The 18940-nt window shown below is 38.3% G+C and overlaps 1 protein-coding gene across 4 annotated transcripts in view; it reads right to left on the bottom strand.

The window, feature by feature from the left end:
• Window positions 1–18940, bottom strand: part of rbfox3a (RNA binding fox-1 homolog 3a) — a 1290878-nt gene that overhangs the window by 972407 nt on the left and 299531 nt on the right. For all 4 annotated transcript variants that reach the window (XM_051936516.1, XM_051936518.1, XM_051936520.1 and 1 more), the window contains exon 3: window positions 6129–6174. The gene's annotated coding sequence lies outside the window, so the exon portion shown is untranslated. The remainder of the gene's footprint in view (window positions 1–6128; window positions 6175–18940) is intronic.

Below are 18940 nucleotides of genomic sequence, written 5' to 3'. Positions count from 1 at the left end.
TCAGCGTCCCACCCTGGATTCGTACTGCCTGTCACATTTAACAGGGTGATATTATTATGGTTCAGCCAGGATCATTGCCCTTGCTTAAGTTTATTTCTTATATATTTAGTTTTTGGTGGTGTTCTGTATATATTGGTAATTTTAGGTTAATCTTTATGTTTGTGTTTCAAATGTTGTTTGTCCTCTGCCCTGTCTCCTATACGTACAGCCTAAGGAGGCAGGTCCACCTGATTGGGGAGCCCAGCAAGTTTTTGGATGTTCATCAGCCTCATCATTGTTAGTATCACGACTTATTTTGATTCTTGCTTTATTTCTCCAGTTTTGACCCCTGCATTTATATTAGGGCCCTGCCTTTTGATTCTGATTTAGATTTAGTTGTTTTAAGTTTTGCCTTTAAACTTAATTTTTGTTACTCCTGTTACTGCTTTGTTTCTTTTTCTATTTTTTTTATTATTCTTTTTTGAATAAATATCAAAATGTAAGGATCTTGCCTGGTTTGTGTTGGATCAGAGGTTTCCCAGTTTTCCATTTCTCCATTGTTGTGGACTTTTATTATTTAAAAGCCTGTAAAGCCTAGAGGCCTGCTGGTGCGAGTTTGGGACCCTGCTGTGTGGGGTGCACACCTATTTTCGTGTCAAGCTTAGTGAACTCCTGGTCAGACTGGTGGGATTTGGAGGCCTACTCACTCTTTTTGTCTTTCATGAGGACAGATATCACAGTAGACATGTTGTTTGGCTTTTACTGAAGATGTTACGGGCACATTGATGTAAGACGAAAATCATTGTGAGTGCCTGGAAAAAACTGACAAGGAGATGATAGCTAAGAGGCAAAGCAAAAGAATAATCAGAGGAATGCAATGGTCTAAAACCAAGAAGTGAAAATAAGCAAAAGAGTTGAAACAGAAGAAACCTGCCTCTGAACAATGAGAATCTTCTAGCAGTGCTGACTACCAATGTTATTTTTAACAGAGTTTTATGCACCAATGGATAAAGAACATGCCGATTCATTCACCTTCCTTCTTGCACTTACTTCAAATCCAAGTCTCAGCATTAATAATGCTATCTAGCTCAAGATTCCCATCCTCCATTCACCAATGAACCAACAGTGCCAATGAATCACCACATTCCTGCTCTTGTTTAATTAAGTCTGGTAATGCTGTCTGTAGGGGAGACCTTCTCCTGTACTACACCCATACTCTTTGCCTGGTGGTGCTCAACACAGAACTGATCCCATATGAGCGAGCTCCTAAGGCTTAGATGAAAGTAATGTAGATAACCACCTGCCACCTTGAAACCCTACTCACTGCGCCATTAAAACTGTTGAAATGAATCTGAATCCCCAGATTCACTTTATTCAGTTTATTACTATACTTTCTTCAATGTAAAAGACAGTAATCCTGTCTCCTTAAGTTTGACTGTCCGTTCTCGGTTTACAGGAATTTTGCCAGCAAAATGACGTTGAAGTTAGTGAATCATTTTAAATGTGGATTTTCATGTGCCATAGTTTCACATGTGATTTTCATCACCAACACTATGGTGAGTTACAGTACATCATCAAGGGATCAGCATTTAACATGCTGATGTGGTGAGCTTAACAACAAAGTTTACGGATGAATTCCAAACAAACAATGAATCTTTGAAGAGTGATTTGCTATCAACTTTCAGGCAGCCAGCACTTCTACTTTTTTTTTTTTTTAAATTAGATTTTTGCATGTTGTTTCTGGTCCTGCGGTGGGTTGGCACCCTGCCCAGGATTGTTTCCTGCCTTGTGCCCTGTGTTGGCTGGGATTGGCTCCAGCAGACCCCCGTGACCCTGTGTTCGGATTCAGCGGGTTGGAAAATGGATGGATGGATGTTGTTTCTGACATTCAATTTTACCCCCCCTGATTTTGACCTTTTTGTTACTCTTTTGGATTTCACTAAAACCAGTGTCATTTATTGATCCTTTTAAATTTTCTTCAAAAACACTATGACCTTCTGGAATATTTTTTTTACATTTTTGTAAAGCTAAAAATAATAAACTGGCAATTGTGCTTGTTATTATGAAAAATTGAGAAAAATCACTCAAAAATATTTTCAATTGATGGTTAGATGAAACATCTTTAATTTTTTTTCCTGTAATATAAATAATCTATAACATCATTTGCTATTTTTGTTGATCTCCTTTCTCAAATTGTCAAGGGGTGCCACTGTAGAAATTATGAGTCAACAATTAATTTACTTCAACAAATTAGGAGGGCGCAAATCTTTTCTCTTTTCTTTTTTGAAGGCTACCAAATAGCGGAACAATTATTAAAAATTCCAAAGCAGAAGACATGATTTTATGCATTTGATGTTGTTACACGCACTTCTCCTGAAAGCCGAGCATCACGCCCACACATACATGTTTTGTGGAAGTTTTTTTTTTTTTTTTTTTTTTTTTTGCTGAAAATGAACTAAGTTTCTATTCTGCTCTCTTGAGCAAAATCTTGCTTTTTATGAAGCTGTTTAAGAATACAGCAGCATCGTCCTTTGTACACTACATAAATGAGATTGATCGATAGACAGAAACAGACAGACATTTAATCTTTTTTAAGGTTGCTAACGTGCATAAATGAGTGTGGGCATAAAACTCTAACATGCATTTGAATTTGATGAAAAAGCTATTTAAAAAGTATAAATGAAATTGCATCACTTGCCTTCTTTGGTGTAATCATTCAAATAATTTTAAGTATACCGACTACTTAAAAATGCACTTAATAAACTGGCAATAATTAATTTTGCCAAAAATAAATGAATTAGTTAAAAAAACACTAATAAGTAATAATGCTGTGACATAATTGGTATAATCATCCAAAGGCATTCCCATGATATATAATTGCACTTAACAAGCTGGCCATCATTTCTTTTCCCCTCCAAACACTTTAAGTAATTAATAAACAAACAAACAAACTAATAAATATATGTTGTTATGTTATGTGACCCAATGGAACATAAGTACCGACCCCAGTCTGACTTAAAACCAAATCACAATGCATTTGCAAAACAATCATGATGATGCCCATAATTCAAATAATGATACAGTGCAGCCCACTCCTGCACACTCACATGATTTACCTTTTTTAGTCGGGAGTTAAATCAGTTCTATTATTCTCTATTTCTCCTACAGGAATGCGTAGGAGGGAATTGGGACCCGACAAAAAGCAAGTGCTTATGCAGGGGTTCTGGCGGCCTGAGCAGCATGCAGATTTTTAAGCACCGCTTGTTGTGCACATTGAAAGTCTTTGCTCCCAGAGCCACACTCAGACACAGGGCAGAAAGCAACAGGGTGCCCTAAGTACAGGCAGCATAAATATAACACGAAGTCCCAGTGAGAGGGAAGCACAAGTTTACCAAACCCAAACAGTTCATCATGAAGAGAGCTATGATTCATACTTACAGTAAGTACCAGAAGCACAAAACTTGCATACTCAGGCCATACAAACACCCACCTCTACACACTAATAATATCAAATTTAAAATACACAGTAGGAACTTTTTTTGATATGCATGCAAAAATCTCAAGGTATTTTTTTCTCCTATACAGTGCAAGGAGCCATTATTGAGTATGAAACCAGTGACCCTCACCAAATCAAATTATCATCACATTTACTACCAGGAAAACCACAGAAGAAAACGTAAAGAAGCTCAAGAGTGCCAGTACATGAGACCAATGTGATGCTTTGTGTTTTCCCTCAAAGAAAATTGATTTAACAAGATGATGGGCTCCTGAAGACCAAATTAAATTTTGCATTTCAAATCGTCCATGTTAAAAGCACAGTTAGAAATTAAATCAATCAATCAATCATAATGTGAAACACACATGAATAAGGAATTATGCTGTTGTCTGCAGTTCAGATTGCTTGAAAAAAAGTATACATCAAAATCAGCCCACAGCTCACATTCGTGATACGTTAGAAAAGGGGAGACACAGATATTAACTTCAAAAGTAAAAGAAATCATCAGAGAAAACCACTGTTATAGCAGTCACTGCCTATTTGCACTTTAAACAATCGGCTATAAAATGATCTCAAGGATGGATGGCTGCAGTCCCTGTACGTGAGGCTGAGAGTTTCTGTAGTTTTACAGAACGTTCTGTGTGTCATGATAATAAGTATAGCTTATCATGTCTAGCTATCTTTCTACCTATCTATACTACAGTGCCTTTCATATCTATTATATAGTGACTAACATTTATATATAATATAGTGCCTTTCATATCTATCTAAGTAGAATCTTGAGATATTGGACAGGCTTGATGAACTGAATGATTTTGTTTGTTAAATTTCTTATGTTATATCTACCTATATAGATATCTTGGAAAAAAGATGGTTAAAGGTTATTTCCATGACGAAAAGGAAAGAAGGTATAAGACGCAAGCTGTATAGCCTCCCTCTGGTGTGAATCTGAAAAGGAAAGAACAGGTAACATATCTCAGAGGGGAACAAAGCCAGGGTTGATGAAAGGAGAAAAGGTGAGAGAAAACTGGCATGAAAGGTGAGATTAAAATGTTTGCTGGTCATTAAGGCCTGGAGAAATTATAAGATCCTGAGGTGGGAATGTCTATCTGTGTATCTGTAAGGTAGTGGCCTATCAATTGCGTGTTTCATACTTTTTCGATTTTTTATGTTTTTCCTTTTACATATTTCTATTTCCATGTTTTACATAGTGATCGTTCAATCCATATTCTAAAAAATGCCTTACTTTCTATCTATTATGTGGTGCCTTTCACATCTATCATATGTTATGTTGATGATATGTTGCATGTGAAAGCTTGTTAAAGACAAGGCTAAGAAAAAATTTGACTTACAGTAATTCTTTTCTCTCTTCTGTTTTTAATACAGCACTTTTTATATCTACCTCTAATAAGTTGTTTGCAACAGAAAACTGTCTAATATTATTTATTAATGTTCTTACCTATAAATGTTTATTCATAAAACAGTCAAAGTCTGACAAAAGAAAAAACGCCCATGTACTATTGGACATACAGAATGTGCAAATGTATATACTGTATATGTTCATACAGACAGACAGACAGATATGAAAGGCACTATATAATAGTGCATGCCTGACCACCATATAGCACACCTAATAAACGACAGACACACAGATCACATATACATTCATAATTTATTTATATAATATATATTTGTGATGCCAGTTGCACATACTGTACTTGATTATCAGATGAGGACTCAACTTCTTTCAGAACTTTTCATGCTGATACCTGCTGCTATAAGCCCACCCCTGCTTCAATGACATACAGTTCACTATACACGATACTGTATTCCCTCTGTGCATTGCATGTGTTAGACATTATAAATTGTATTTTTGGCATAATGCACCATGCCTTCAGTAAAGGATATAATAAATAATTAGAATTGTCTTTGAACATTTTTTTATTCAGACTAAAAAAGGGTTTTCTGACAGCATGCTTTGGTTATTTTGTTAGTAAACAGAAAATAGAAGAAGGCAGAAGACATGGCGGGCAAGTGTGTTCAATTAAAATACACCCACACTGTTTGGTTACACCATTAGCATAATTCTCTCAGCCCTGCTGTACTGTTCTTTTTCTGTGCTCTTGCCTTATTTTTCATAACATACAGTACAAAGTACAAGCACTAGGTTTTACAGTAACAAACAAGAGCGAATCACTGAATTTACTGGTTTTTGCATTGAAGAAAATGCCAAAATGAACACAAAACTGAAAGGAGTGGACTGGCGGCCAGCCCGTAACTTAGAGCCCTGTGCCTTTGACCAGTCTCTCGTCTCTTTGAAGTCATCTCAGCATTTAAAACTGATGTGCTAATTGAGTCAGCCGTGACTTCCCAGGGCTTCTGAAACCACAAGAAAACTCCAAGACTTGCATTCACTCCAGCATTCCTGTCAGGCTGTCAAGAGACCCTAGAAATCAACTGAACAGCCCCTTCTGCTAGCAAAAAGACAACCTCCAAGTCATCTTCCGAGGATCTGCTGAACCATTTTCATACAGCACAAGCCCCCTCCAACACACACACACACACACACATTACTTTTGTAGTCTTGTCTAGTGCTACACAGCCAATCGACACAAAATAAAGGCAAGAAAAATATTAACATCATAATACTCACAGTGGGATACCCTCAGAGCGAGCTGCCGTCGTCCTCTGTGTGAAACCTGCACACAAGACAAAAAACCATCTGTAAGTGGAGTGGAGGAAAGGGAGGGGGCAGAACCAACGCATATATTTAAAAGATAAAAAAAAAAGAAAGAAAAATAAAAATATCCTGTACAAGAAAGTAATGGAAACAGCAAATGGTTCATTTCTAATTAGGATTGATACACAGAGTTCCAATGGCCAACTTCTCTTCTCCAAGGACATCTCAGGCTAAGCAGAAGTGGCCCCTTACATACAACATGAGCTGAGCCAGTAGGCTCAAAAGGAATACATTAAATTATGTGTACTGTACATATACACATATAAATATATATATACATATATACACCCCATGGCCCTACTCATGATTAGCCGAACTTAGAAAATGGTACGTTATGGTGTACAGTATGCATATATGCACATACACACACATGGGGTGGGCAGAAGTGGGTTTACAGTTGTTCGTATGGAAAAAGGCATGCAGGTTATGACTTCTACACTGAAGCACACTTTAATAATAATAAGAAGAAGAAGAAGACACAAATAATGCAAATAAATAATATAATTAATAAATAAATAATAATCAAAGAATAAACTCTGTATTTCATGTACTCACAATGGTGAACCTACTTTTATATACACACACACAATCCCAAGAGCCTCTAATAAGACTGTCTGCCATTATAACACTGTAAATTATCTGAGTCTATCCCAGCCATGTTGAAGTAATTACTGTTGTTTTTTTTCATACTTGCTGGCTGATATTTTCATGATATTTTTTCTATTTATTTTTGGAGGCATATGTTGCTATTAATGTGGCTTCTGTCACTTCAGCTGCTCTATCAGATTATTTTGTCTCTGATCCCCTAATTTATGTCAGAATCAAGTGTTTCTGTTCTAAATCATCAATGCAAACAATCTGTTGAGCGACAAATTGTGTCCTGACGCATCTATCCTGGCTGTGCTTTTAACATGCGTGTCATCACAGGCACATCCAGTGATTTCAGCATCTAGCAGATTGTCGCATTTCATTGTTGATTCTTCTCTTCATCCTTTCAGAAAAAACACATGAAAAAGACACATGGGATCCAATGTGCTGTCATACACCTCATTTCTTAATGGCATTACACAATGCAAATTGAAGTCAAACTGTTGAACACCTTACTGTATACCTAAAAACACTGTATTGGAAGGTTTTACATTTTATTGTTACACACCACTGAATCAGGCAGCATGGTTCATGTCCCAGGTCCTCCCTGCAAGGTAGTTGCCTATTCTCCCTGTGTCTGTATGGGTTTCTAACAGGCGCTCCAGATTTCTTCCAAAGACGTGCAGGTTTGGTAGACTGACCAGGCTAAATTGCCCGGTGTTTGTGGGTGGGCACGTGTGTGTGTTCAGTAGACCGGCACCCTGTCCAGGGGTTGTTCCTGCCATGCACCCTATGCTTGCTGGAAGAGGCTAAGCTTTTTAGCCATCAAACTAAATGTCATGTTGCACTGCACATTATCACAAACACATCATATCCCCACCGTGAAGAGTGGCAATGGCAGCATCAGGCCGGAGGGATGCTTCTCTGCAACAGCAAAATATGAGAAAAATCCAGGAGATGGAGTCTGAGCCTTGGGAGAAAACGACAAGCCTGAGCAGAAAGCCAAAGCTGTGCAGGAATAGCGTCAAAACAACAATATGAATGTATTGGAGTGGTCAAATCAGAGCCTGGACTTGACAAAGGCTGTTCACTCACAATCTCCATGATACTTAAGAGAGCTCAACAAGTTACAAAGAAGAGAAGGGGAAAAAAATGGCAGAGAAGGCCTGAGCACACAGACTCAAGGCTGTCATGGCTGCCAAAGGAGCTGGTTTCCATTTATGTTAATCTGTGTCTGCTTTGTTTTTTTGTGTGTTTTAACAAATCCGTGTCTTCATGTGCACTAATTCTTTATTTAGGAATTTGAAAAAAACTCTACTGGCCTTTTACCCGAGAACATGTCACAGCGCTCTGTGCCTGCAGTTGGTGAACAGCGCTATGCAAAAATAAACTGAGTTGAACTGAAATCTCCAACCTGAAGGGGTGAACGCTTATGTGATGAATTAGTTTGTGTTTTCTATTTATAATTTAGAGTTATCTGCTTTCATGTTGACCTTAAAGGGTCGTCTTCTGTTGGTCAGAGTCAAAAATGTCAAAACAAATCCATTGGGACTTAACATTGTATAACAGGAAAATGCAAACATTTCCATTAGAATGAACACTTTATATAGGTGCTATAAATCACTCCAAATTCAAATATGTCCTTATGCCATAACAGGCCCCAGTGACATCCCTAGAGTTGGTGTCACCCAGCGCAGTAACAGACCATTTCCATCACCATGCTCAACAGGTGGTATTAGGTTCTCCTGTTCAAATGGCGTCTTCGGTTTTTGCTACACATCTTCTGGTACCGTGGCCAAATAATTCTCTCTCTGCCTCGTCTGTCTGGAGTGCAATGTTCTAGAAGTTCTAGGTGGGTAAACTTTAGTCTTGCCCTGATGTTCTTTCCAGTTTCGTTCGGTTACGCCTACCACGTAGATCAAATTTATGCATCCTCGTTCTAACTATAGACTCCTGCGTGTTGACACCAACAGACGCAAGAGCTACCTGGAAGTCCCGTAGTGCAATTCTCAGGTTCTTAGAGACTTCTATCAGGATCTTGTGTTCTGCTTGTGAGCTGAACTTGCTGGGGTGGCCAGGCCTGGACAAGTTGACAGTTGTTTGAAATCTCTGCTTGTAGATGAGATCTGCTGTTTTAAAAAAGAGCTAAAGACTTTTATTTAGGAAATCATATTAACAAGAATGCTACTAATTATTGTTTTATCTCGGTTTTTAACTCGTTTTGCCTTTGTTTAAACTTTTTATGTAGCACTGAGATTTACTACAAATGTAAAGTGCCCTCAACTGAGTGTCTCCTTAGAATTCCAAGAGCAAAACTTTAAAGAAGTGGTGAGGCGGCCTTCTCCTGTTATGCACCTAAAATCTGGAATAGCCTGCCAGTAGGAATTCGCCAGGCTAATACAGTGGAGCACTTTAAAAAACTACTGAAAACACATTACTTTAACATGGCCTTCTCATAACTTCACTGTAATTTAATCCTGACACTCTGTATATCCAATTCATTATAATAACTATTCATTCAAAATTTGTACTAACCCCTACTCTCTCTTCTGTTTCCTTTTCCGGTGTCCTATTGGTAGTGGCTTGTGCCACCACCATCTACCCAAAGCACCATGATGTTCCAACAATGATGGATGGATTAAAAGCCAGAAGTCTGTATAACCATCAGCATCAAGTGACTCCGTGAGAACCCTAACTACAAAGAGGACTATTTCATTTATGTTAGGTAGAATGCCCAAAGGGGACTGGGCGGTCTCGTGGCCGGGAACCCCTACAGATTTTATTTTTTTTCTCCAGCCTCTGGAGTTTTTTTTTTTTGTTTTTTCTGTCCACCCTGGCCATCGGACCTTACTCCTTTTTATGTTAACTAAGGTTGTCTTATTTTAATTTCTTATTTGTCTTTTATTCTTCTTTTCTTCATTATGTAAAGCACTTTGAGCTACTTTTTGTATGAAAATGTGCTATATAAATAAATGTTGTTGTTATAAATAAAATGCAACATTATTATGATCTTCAATCGTTGACTTCCAATTGTTTGGAGATGTTTTTAATTTCCTTCCCAGACTCCGACATCTAGAACATTCTTTCTGAAAGTCTCAGACAGCTCTTTGGATCTCGGCACACTTCATAATAAACTAAATATCTGAGCTTTAAATAAGAGGACATATTCACACAAGATCCCCTCTAAGGATGTTCTAATCATTTGCAGGTCTTTCTAGGTATCTGTGGTAGTGATACATGCTAGGGTGCACTTACTTTTTCCACATGCAAAATTTGCATTTATATTTAAAAAACTGCAAATGTGGCTTATCACGTGTTATAGTACAGTATATCACCTTTATCAATAGACACTATTTAAATGAAGATCAAATGTTGAAACATCCATATATGCTACTAAGAAAAAACATTTTGTGGTTACTTACTTTTTCACAATACTGTGATTTACACATCTTAATCAGTATTGTATCGTTAGCATTTTAAAGCTATTCATAGAACAAACAAAATATACATATATTCCACATTTGTCTGAATTTCTCAATAAGAAGACATCCTAAACACAATATCTGCTAGAATATTCAAGTAGGGAAATAATAAAAGTAAACCAAATTATTTGAGACTCATTTCATCAGTAATTTTAATATCCTTTAAACACAGACTTCATATCTGCTGTGTCCTCAGCAGATTTCTCCCTGTATTTTGATTCGTTTTCAGAAATGCCCCACATTCAATGGGCGTAATGGTTCTGTTTCATGTCTCGCTCGTCAGATCCCCCATGACGCTGAATTTTCCTCGTAAACCTACATAGGTTTTTTTTTTTTGTTTTTTTTTGTTTTTGTTTTTTTTTTTTAATCCTGCCAAAAATAAAGCATATTTTATTCATAATTTTTTAATCTAGATTACTTTTTTTCCCCACTCACTCCACTAACATCTAAATTTTTCGGACAATTTATTCCACTATATTAGCTGAGGTCCTTTTTCCTTATTTATTTATTTCATTGGTTTATATTTTGCCAAAGCAAGAAGCCATCAAAAGAGTGTGCTGTATACATCTTATCAGTCTCATTATTGTCAGGGTTTCTCTAGAGAATTTAATTGGTGGAGTTTTTATTGATGTTGTTACTGTAAGAGACAAATCTCTCAACGTTAGTTAGTGGTAAATTCATATAAGATTTTACTTAGTTTGAATTTGAATAGAATGTGGCTTTCACACAGATAATGAACGATTCTACTTTACCCCATAAGCTAATAAGTGAATGTGCTAAATGTTCAGCTCTAACCCTGTGTGATAACAGAATGCTTGCCGGTTGTAGTAAGACAGCCAGAACGAAACATGAACCGTTAGACAGACAGGCATGAAGGCTCTGAAACCAGCAAGCTTACAGCAAAACCAGAAAGGACTTGTTGAGCTACAATGACTGTGCTCTATGCAATCTGTGGGATCAGCCTGCAGGGGAGGGCAGCCCACCACTTTTACTGGTGAAGGGGGGAAAAAAAGAAGGTGAATAGAATTATTCAGTTAAAAATAAAAAAGACACACATTTGTGATAACAGCAGCAGCTGTGAGACGCATTCGATTAGGCTACTGAGTGACCGACCTGAAGACAGAAAAGCAAATCTTACAAAGCAGCAGGTGTTCACTTTCCAGTCAGGTGAAGTGAAACATATAAATTTATACTTCTATAGATTGCATTACGTAATAAAATAAAAAGTACCAACAAACTATTAAACCTTATCGATAATCCATTCCAGCATCATAAATACATTCCATTGATTGACGTGTTCATGCTGTACCTCTTCGATTAGATCGATAAAATGTAATCACCAGATGTAAATTTGCTCTGCAGGACAGGTTGCATTTCCAAGAAAAAACTGTAGGGGGCACTGCTCCATTCAACATTTATTTTGAAAATTCGGTCACTGCATAACAATAAAGAGAAAAGCGAATAATAATGAGACAGGCTTGACAGGAAAAGCAGGAACGAGCAGCTGGGGTAGATACTGCCATAGTTCAATCCTTGAAAATAAGGAGATAAAAAAGAAAAACAGAGGGCTTCTTGGTCCTAATTACTTGCATCTATGCAGGTCTTCACAACAAAAATGGACCTCCAAAGTACTTTAACCACATTTTTACCAAGCGTTGTACTCATCATTATGAACAACACTTTTTGTCCAAAAGATAAACCAATGACATGTGTGTTACCGTTCTTTGTCTGAAGCCAGCTTTCCATCACTGGCTCATCAGAGAACACATGTTTATTCCAATTGCCCCAAGCCATGAGCTTACTCTGAATGGGATGCCAGCCTCCGTTGCATTGGTCACAAAACAAAATTTTATCCTGCTTGGAATGTCAGTACTTGTCACTTTCAAAGCCAAGAACCTGCCCTAAATGAGATGCCAGTCTTGGTTGCATCAGTCACAGGGCAAGAACCTGCAATGGGGGGAATGCCTTTTCTGGTTTAATTGTCTACAAAATAAATCTCTTACTATGGATGGGGTGCCAGTCTTGGTTGTATCTGTCAAAGCAAAGAACCTAGCCTAAATGAGATGCCAATTCTGGTTGCATATGTTACAAGCCAGGAAACTTCACTGGATGAGAAACCAATCTTAATTGTACCTGTAACTGGGCAGGAGTCTATTCTGATTGGGATCCCAGTGCCAGTTGTATCTTTCAAAGCTAAGAACCAATCCTTAATTGGATGCCAATCCTAATATCCGTAACAAGGTAAAAAGCCTGTCATGGATAGGCACAACAGTCACATTTGCATTGGCCACAAAACAAAAACTAATGCCCATCCTGGTGGTATTGGTCATAAATCAAGAGCCTTTCCTGGATGAGATGCCACTCCTGGTTAGATCTTTCATGAGGCAAGAGCTTGTCCTGGATGGGATGTCAGTCCCATTTGCATTCTCACAATACAAAGTGTTACCATAGATGCCATGCCAGTTCCAGGTGCATTGGCCACAAAAGAAAATCTTACCCTGAATGAGATGCTTGTCCTGGTGGTATCAGTCATGAATTAAGAGTCTTTCCTGGAAAACTCAAGTAAAATGGGCACAGGAGTTTAGAAGGTGACTCAGGTTTGGAGAGGTACTCATTTGAACCCCTTGTTACAGCAGGTTCAAGTCAGTCTTGAAATCTGTCAAAGCTTTCTTACAGGAAGACTATTCTTTACAGTTTGCCTTGTTAACGGTGCAGAGATGCAAACTCCACAGAATGCCATGATTATGGTAATGTGTCTATCCGAGATTACAAATAAAAACTTTAGATTCTTGTGGCATTTTTGATAAGTTTTGTTTGTACTTTGCTACACAAATTCTTTGACTCAACTTTTTGATATCGATTTTACTTCACAACTATCGGTTTCAGTGCTCATATTATTTTTTTTTTTTTTTTTTTTTTTAAATAAAGTTGCATAAGTCCAAGCAAATTTGAATGAGCCTAACAGAGGATTTCTGGGAGTTGCTGTAACAATATGGAGACAGCGTTTTACCACAGCAGTGTTTTACGAATGGATTGAGAAGTTCAAAAATGGTCAGACAAGTGTTAAGTATGAAGAACGACTGGGATGCGAATCCACATCCATTCCCAACAACAACCTTGATAAGTCCATACCAGGATTCCAAAGGAACCAATAAGGATTTCAGACTCTGGTAAATCTTGAGCCCATAAAATGCAAATTACTGGTTGTTGCTTTTTAGTCCAATCGAGAGAGGAGCTGCCATTTTAACTGCTAGAAGACAATAAGAGAAACTGACTGATCAAGGTCAACACTTTTCACTCTATGACCAAAGACACGCCATTGTTATGAACTTGGACCTCCAAAACACATAATTCCAAAACTTCCCACTAGAGGGGGATATCATCGTCAAACCCCAGCTAGTAAGGGCAAACACAAAGATTTATTATTAACAAAAAATGGTCTTTGACAAGAGAGAAACTCCATAGGAGCACAAAAAGCAAAAAAAGAATTGCCTGTAACACAATAGGCAATCCAAAGCAAACAACTCTCAATACCAGTTTTGGAAGAATGGTCAAAAATAGAGCAATAAGGTCAAAGGTCCAAAGAATCACAAACGTACAGAACTATACAATGAAACACTCACCAAACTCCCAATTACATTCGAAATGACCTACCAAGAATTGTGCGAGACCCCCCAAATTTATAGGGGTGAGTAGTTCCAGGCGGTGATTGCCAGGTGTCTCCGACCCTTGGGGGGACCACCCACAACCAACATGGAACATCACCGTGGCACTGAAACGTAAAACACAAACAACAGAAAATAGACGTAAATAAAACAAATTCATACAAAAGAATTAAAAATGAACAAAGATGACAAAAACACAAATTTGAACCCCAGTCAGGGCAGGAACCACGACTGAGATATATGTGTCCACATGCGTGAGAGAGAAAGTGGTACAACAAAACCAAAAACACGATTACAAAAGTGCTGATAATTATTGACCCATCATTTGTATCTGGGCCAAAAAAAAGTTGCAAGCTTTTATCTTCTTTATGCACAACAAAATAAAAAAAAAAGAAATTGATGTTACATAAAATGCAGCAAGCTACTTTCCCAATCTTTTCTACAATAAAGTTATAGAGAAAGAAATGTCTTATCATCCAGGAGCAAGGACTGAGATTTGGCCCTTCTCTTCTGCATTCAAACTGGAGTGCCTGACTCGCTGGGGCTCCATCTCTGTGTTTTTGTTTGGTTGTTTTTATGAGTTTTCTTTATCTTTGTATTTTTGTTTATTTTTGTTAAAGGATGTGTTTGTGTTGTTTATTTTCTATTATTTTATTTCTTTTTGTTATCTACTTGTTTTTAAGATCTTTTGTTTCTTAACTGTGCTTCCTGTCTTTTTCTTGAGCCCAATGGGATTGGACCTCTTAATGATACAAGTGGGCAGCTCAGGATGGCTTCTATTTAATGGCTCCTCAAGCCCCACTTTAATTGTTTAAATATCTAAAGGTAAAGGTTATGGAATTGCAATTTAACTGCTGAGAAATGTATTTGTTTTATCCATTTATTTTAGATTTTTTAGAGTCTTTTTTGTTTTTGGATTTCCTCCCTTGTGGTAACTATTTTAGTTTATTGCTCATTTAGTCTTTTGAAATCAGTTTTGTTTATGAGGTTGTTTTTTTTCTCTTTCCTCTAATAATTAATTATCCCCTCGTGTGTTAATTGATTAATTAATTTCAAGGTCTTCACCTTAACTTTTGATAAATTAGTTTATACTTGTTACGCTAGGCATGCTAGCAAGAAGTATTTTATAATAGAAAAAGAAATATTCAAAAATGGAGATAGAAGTCAATCAGCACCGCAGCTAAAGCCAAAACGAGAGACAGAAGTTGTAGTCAAGAACTAAGCAGAAGTCAAATCCAAAAAAAACACTAAGGACAAAGAGCTGGAGATGGATAAAAGGACATTTGAAAAAGGGTTTTGTTATCCACAAATTCAGATGGAGTGCTCTGAAAGGCTCTTACTGGGAAGTCACAACCTTGGAGGACATGCCCCTAACAATGCGATGGATTGTCCTAATGGTAGGAGACACAAAATGGCGGCACCTGTAAATGATCAAACTGGCAGCAAAAGTGGCCCAAAAAACATTACAACAATTAAAGTAAACTTCAATTAAAAAAATGATTGCTGAATCAGATTCCTGGTCTAGAAACATCACACACACACACCAGATTTGTGGTACAAAGACACAGGAATTTTCTGAAATACAAATTCCTAATATACACAACATATAGAGCATCTCTAAATAGAAGACATCTTATACAATACATTACCGAGACACAAGACTTCATAGGGCAACTGAAAGACTGTCATAATTTAGTATGAGCACCACCATTGCTCAATTCCATCATTAGGTCCACTTCTAGTGTTGCTAGAGGTGTCGCCCCTGAGCTTGTGACCATGCTTAATCAACGTGACGGGATCAAAGGGTGGCTATGAGTTCAATTAGGAGGTGTGTTCAGAGAAAAAATAGACATGAGGCATAGCCAGATAGAATCTGCATATGGGGTGTGGCCAAAGAGAAACTGCAAGTAGGCGGTGTGGCTCAAGCATAGTGCACTTGGAAGGTGTGGTCTAAGATAAAATGCATCTGATATGTGGACAGGGAGAATATGCATATTGGGTGTGGCCAGAGGGTAACGGCATTTGGGAGGTATTGCCACAGGGCAAGTGCACTTGGAGGGTGTGGCCAAATAGAAAATGCATGTGGGAGTTGTGGGTATAAGCAAAGTGCACTTGAGTGGTGTGATCAGAAAAAAAAATGCACATGGAGTATGGACAAAGAGCAACTGCATGTGGAAGGTGTTGCCACAGGTCCAGTGCACCTGGGGGGTGGGGTGGTCAGAGAAAAAATGCACATGGGTATAGCCAAAGAGAATATGCATAAGAGTGTGGCCAGAGAGTAACTGTATGTGGGAGGTGTGGCCTTAGAGAATACACATCACATAGGGTGTAGCTAGGGAGAAAATGCAAGTGGGTGGTTTGGCCACAAGGAAAGTATACTTGGGAGGTGTGGTCAGATAAACAATGCACATGGGATGTGGCCAGGGAGAAAAATGTATGTGGAAGGTGTGTCCAGGTAGGTTGTGCATATGGGGTGTGGCCAGAGAGAAAATGCATGTGTCAGGTGTGGCCATAGCCAAAGTGCAGTTGTAGGAATTGCACATGGGGTGTGGCAAGAAAAAAAAAACAACTGCATATTAAAGGTCAAGATACAAAGGTTGCTTTGGAGGTATGGTTAGGGATAAGTACATGTTGGAGGCGTGACCAGTGCCATTATGGATGGCGATTCATAAACTAAGTTTAGTAACGTGTAGGTGACTTTCAGTGCTTAGTCTTGTACACAGCAGTGTTCTCTTGGTCACTGGGGCAGGTGATGAGCTTGCCTAAGACCAATTTGTATCCAGGAGTGATCTGCACCATTGTATGAATTGAAAATGTAACCAGCATGAACTGCCATAATGAAGTTAAAAACATTTCAATGAAAACTTTGTTCCCAGTTTACCACAACAAAGGCATCCAATCCATTTTTACAGGTATTGCCACACAGAATGCTGCCATGTCACTGATGTTGTACGGAATGGTTCCCGACATGAGTATCTAGACCTCAGTCTTGTTGTCAATCAGCAGTCAGTGAATTAGCCCCTGAAGCCTGAGACGAGTACAGCCCACCCTACAGAAAGTACATCTTGCAGTAAATGGAAAGGACAGGCGTTACAAGCTAGTGACACTATTAGCGAGGTGGGTGCTGCTCGGTGACAGACTTAAACTATCGCTTTTAATTGAGACAAGCTCATTTACACAAGGTTGAACAAGCTAAACCACGGGATGTACAGCAGAAAGAGAAAAATCAGGAAAATGCTTAGCGGAAAAATAGAGCACTTCCCTAACAGATGGTTATTCTACCAAGGAAGCTTTTCAAGCAGACTTTATTATGGACGGTGGTATGTTGTTTTTTTTTTCCCTTTAATTCTAAGCAATTAAAATATTGTCTAACTCTCAGAGAAACATATGGATACATTTTCCTGGTACAGTAACTCCAACCTGGTTTCCATGGAAACTCATACGGATCCAACACAAGAGATGATGAAAAATAAGGATCTGTCTGCTAAGGAGGCGGAAAAAGGCACTTTTTATTTATTTATTTATTTTTGCTATTGCAGAGAACAATGTGCAGAGGAAGTTCTGTCCCAAGGCGATGTGAGGACTTGGCCAGAAATGATGTTTGAAAATCTATGGTTGAGGCTTTGGCTGCCAAAATAATTTAGCAAAAAAGAAGGCCACATGGCTGTTTGTGTATTATGGATACTGATCACCTTTTGCTATACGAGAGCTCAAATATGAGGGGGGTGCTTCAATGTGACAGCCGGCAAAGACCACAAAGGAGGCTTATGCTGTCAAAGTCCATGCTTCTTAATGCAGATGTGTCCAACTTTATTTTTCAACTTGCCCCACATCCAGCACTTGGTAGATGCAACTCAGACACAAACTAAATGCAAGTTTTACAAATTAGTAGTTTCTGAAGGGCTGGTCACAAAAACCTAAAGAAGGAATCATGAGAGCAAAATCAAGGCCACTTGAAGGCAAACTTCAGCATGAAGCGGTGTACTAAAGTAAGATCAGTGGGTCCATTCTCATCCTGCTCATGGAATGTGCTTATTTGTAGTGTTGGCATTCATATCGTTCAGTCCATCCATCCATTTTCCAACCCCCTGAATCCAAACACAGAGTCACGGGGGTCTGCTGGAGCCAATCCCAGACTTTCTACCATATTGAAATAGTTCAATGTATAGGGATTGTTTATATTATTGTGTGGACTAATTAATCATATATTTAGATATGTGTTTACATTAATTATAACAAGGATACAAATATGGTGGAACAGTTTTTCAAACTACAGTGTAAAATATCTGGAGTCCTGGTTTGTAATGCCAGCCTACTCACTATCCATGATAGGGTTGCTTGTTCTCCCTGTCCTCACACTGGTTTTCTTCATGTACTCACAAAGCTGAATTTTGACTAAAAATGTTGACTTGAAATGTAAGGACAGACTGTCTGTGTGTCTAAATGTCTGTCTGGATCTAAGTCTGTGTTTTGTGCCACTTGGAATGGGAGCTGAAGAAGCAGTGTTAATGTCTGTGATGTGCCATCTGGTGGAATGAAAAACGCAATGTATTTAATTACTATAAATATTTGTGGTGCGCTATCTATTAGAATGAATATGCAATGCATTTTATTACTACATGCGTTACAAAATACATACCAATAGACGGTGCACTGCAAACACACTGAATATGCTGGGATCAACGCACCTTTGCTTCAACTTACAGTGATTGAACCTCGGACGTCAGCACCTGAGGCAGAGCCTAAGACGTTGCACCATGGGGGCTGGTCCACTTACTTGACAGGGTGAAGATTGGAGTATTACATCCATAGGTCTGAACGCAATTTGAATATTTGGGACATCACCTATCAGGTAATGGTTGTGGTTGGTCAGCTAGCTGGCAAACATCTGCCACACCCTCTCAGTTGCAAAGGTATATATACCTGATAAGCCCCAATTAGATAAAACACGTGTCATGTACTCGTTGTATTATTTGACAGGTAATGTATA

This window comes from Erpetoichthys calabaricus, chromosome 14, assembly GCF_900747795.2.
Source record: "Erpetoichthys calabaricus chromosome 14, fErpCal1.3, whole genome shotgun sequence".
NCBI lineage: Eukaryota > Metazoa > Chordata > Cladistia > Polypteriformes > Polypteridae > Erpetoichthys > Erpetoichthys calabaricus.
This window is presented reverse-complemented; position numbering and strand designations above follow the sequence as displayed.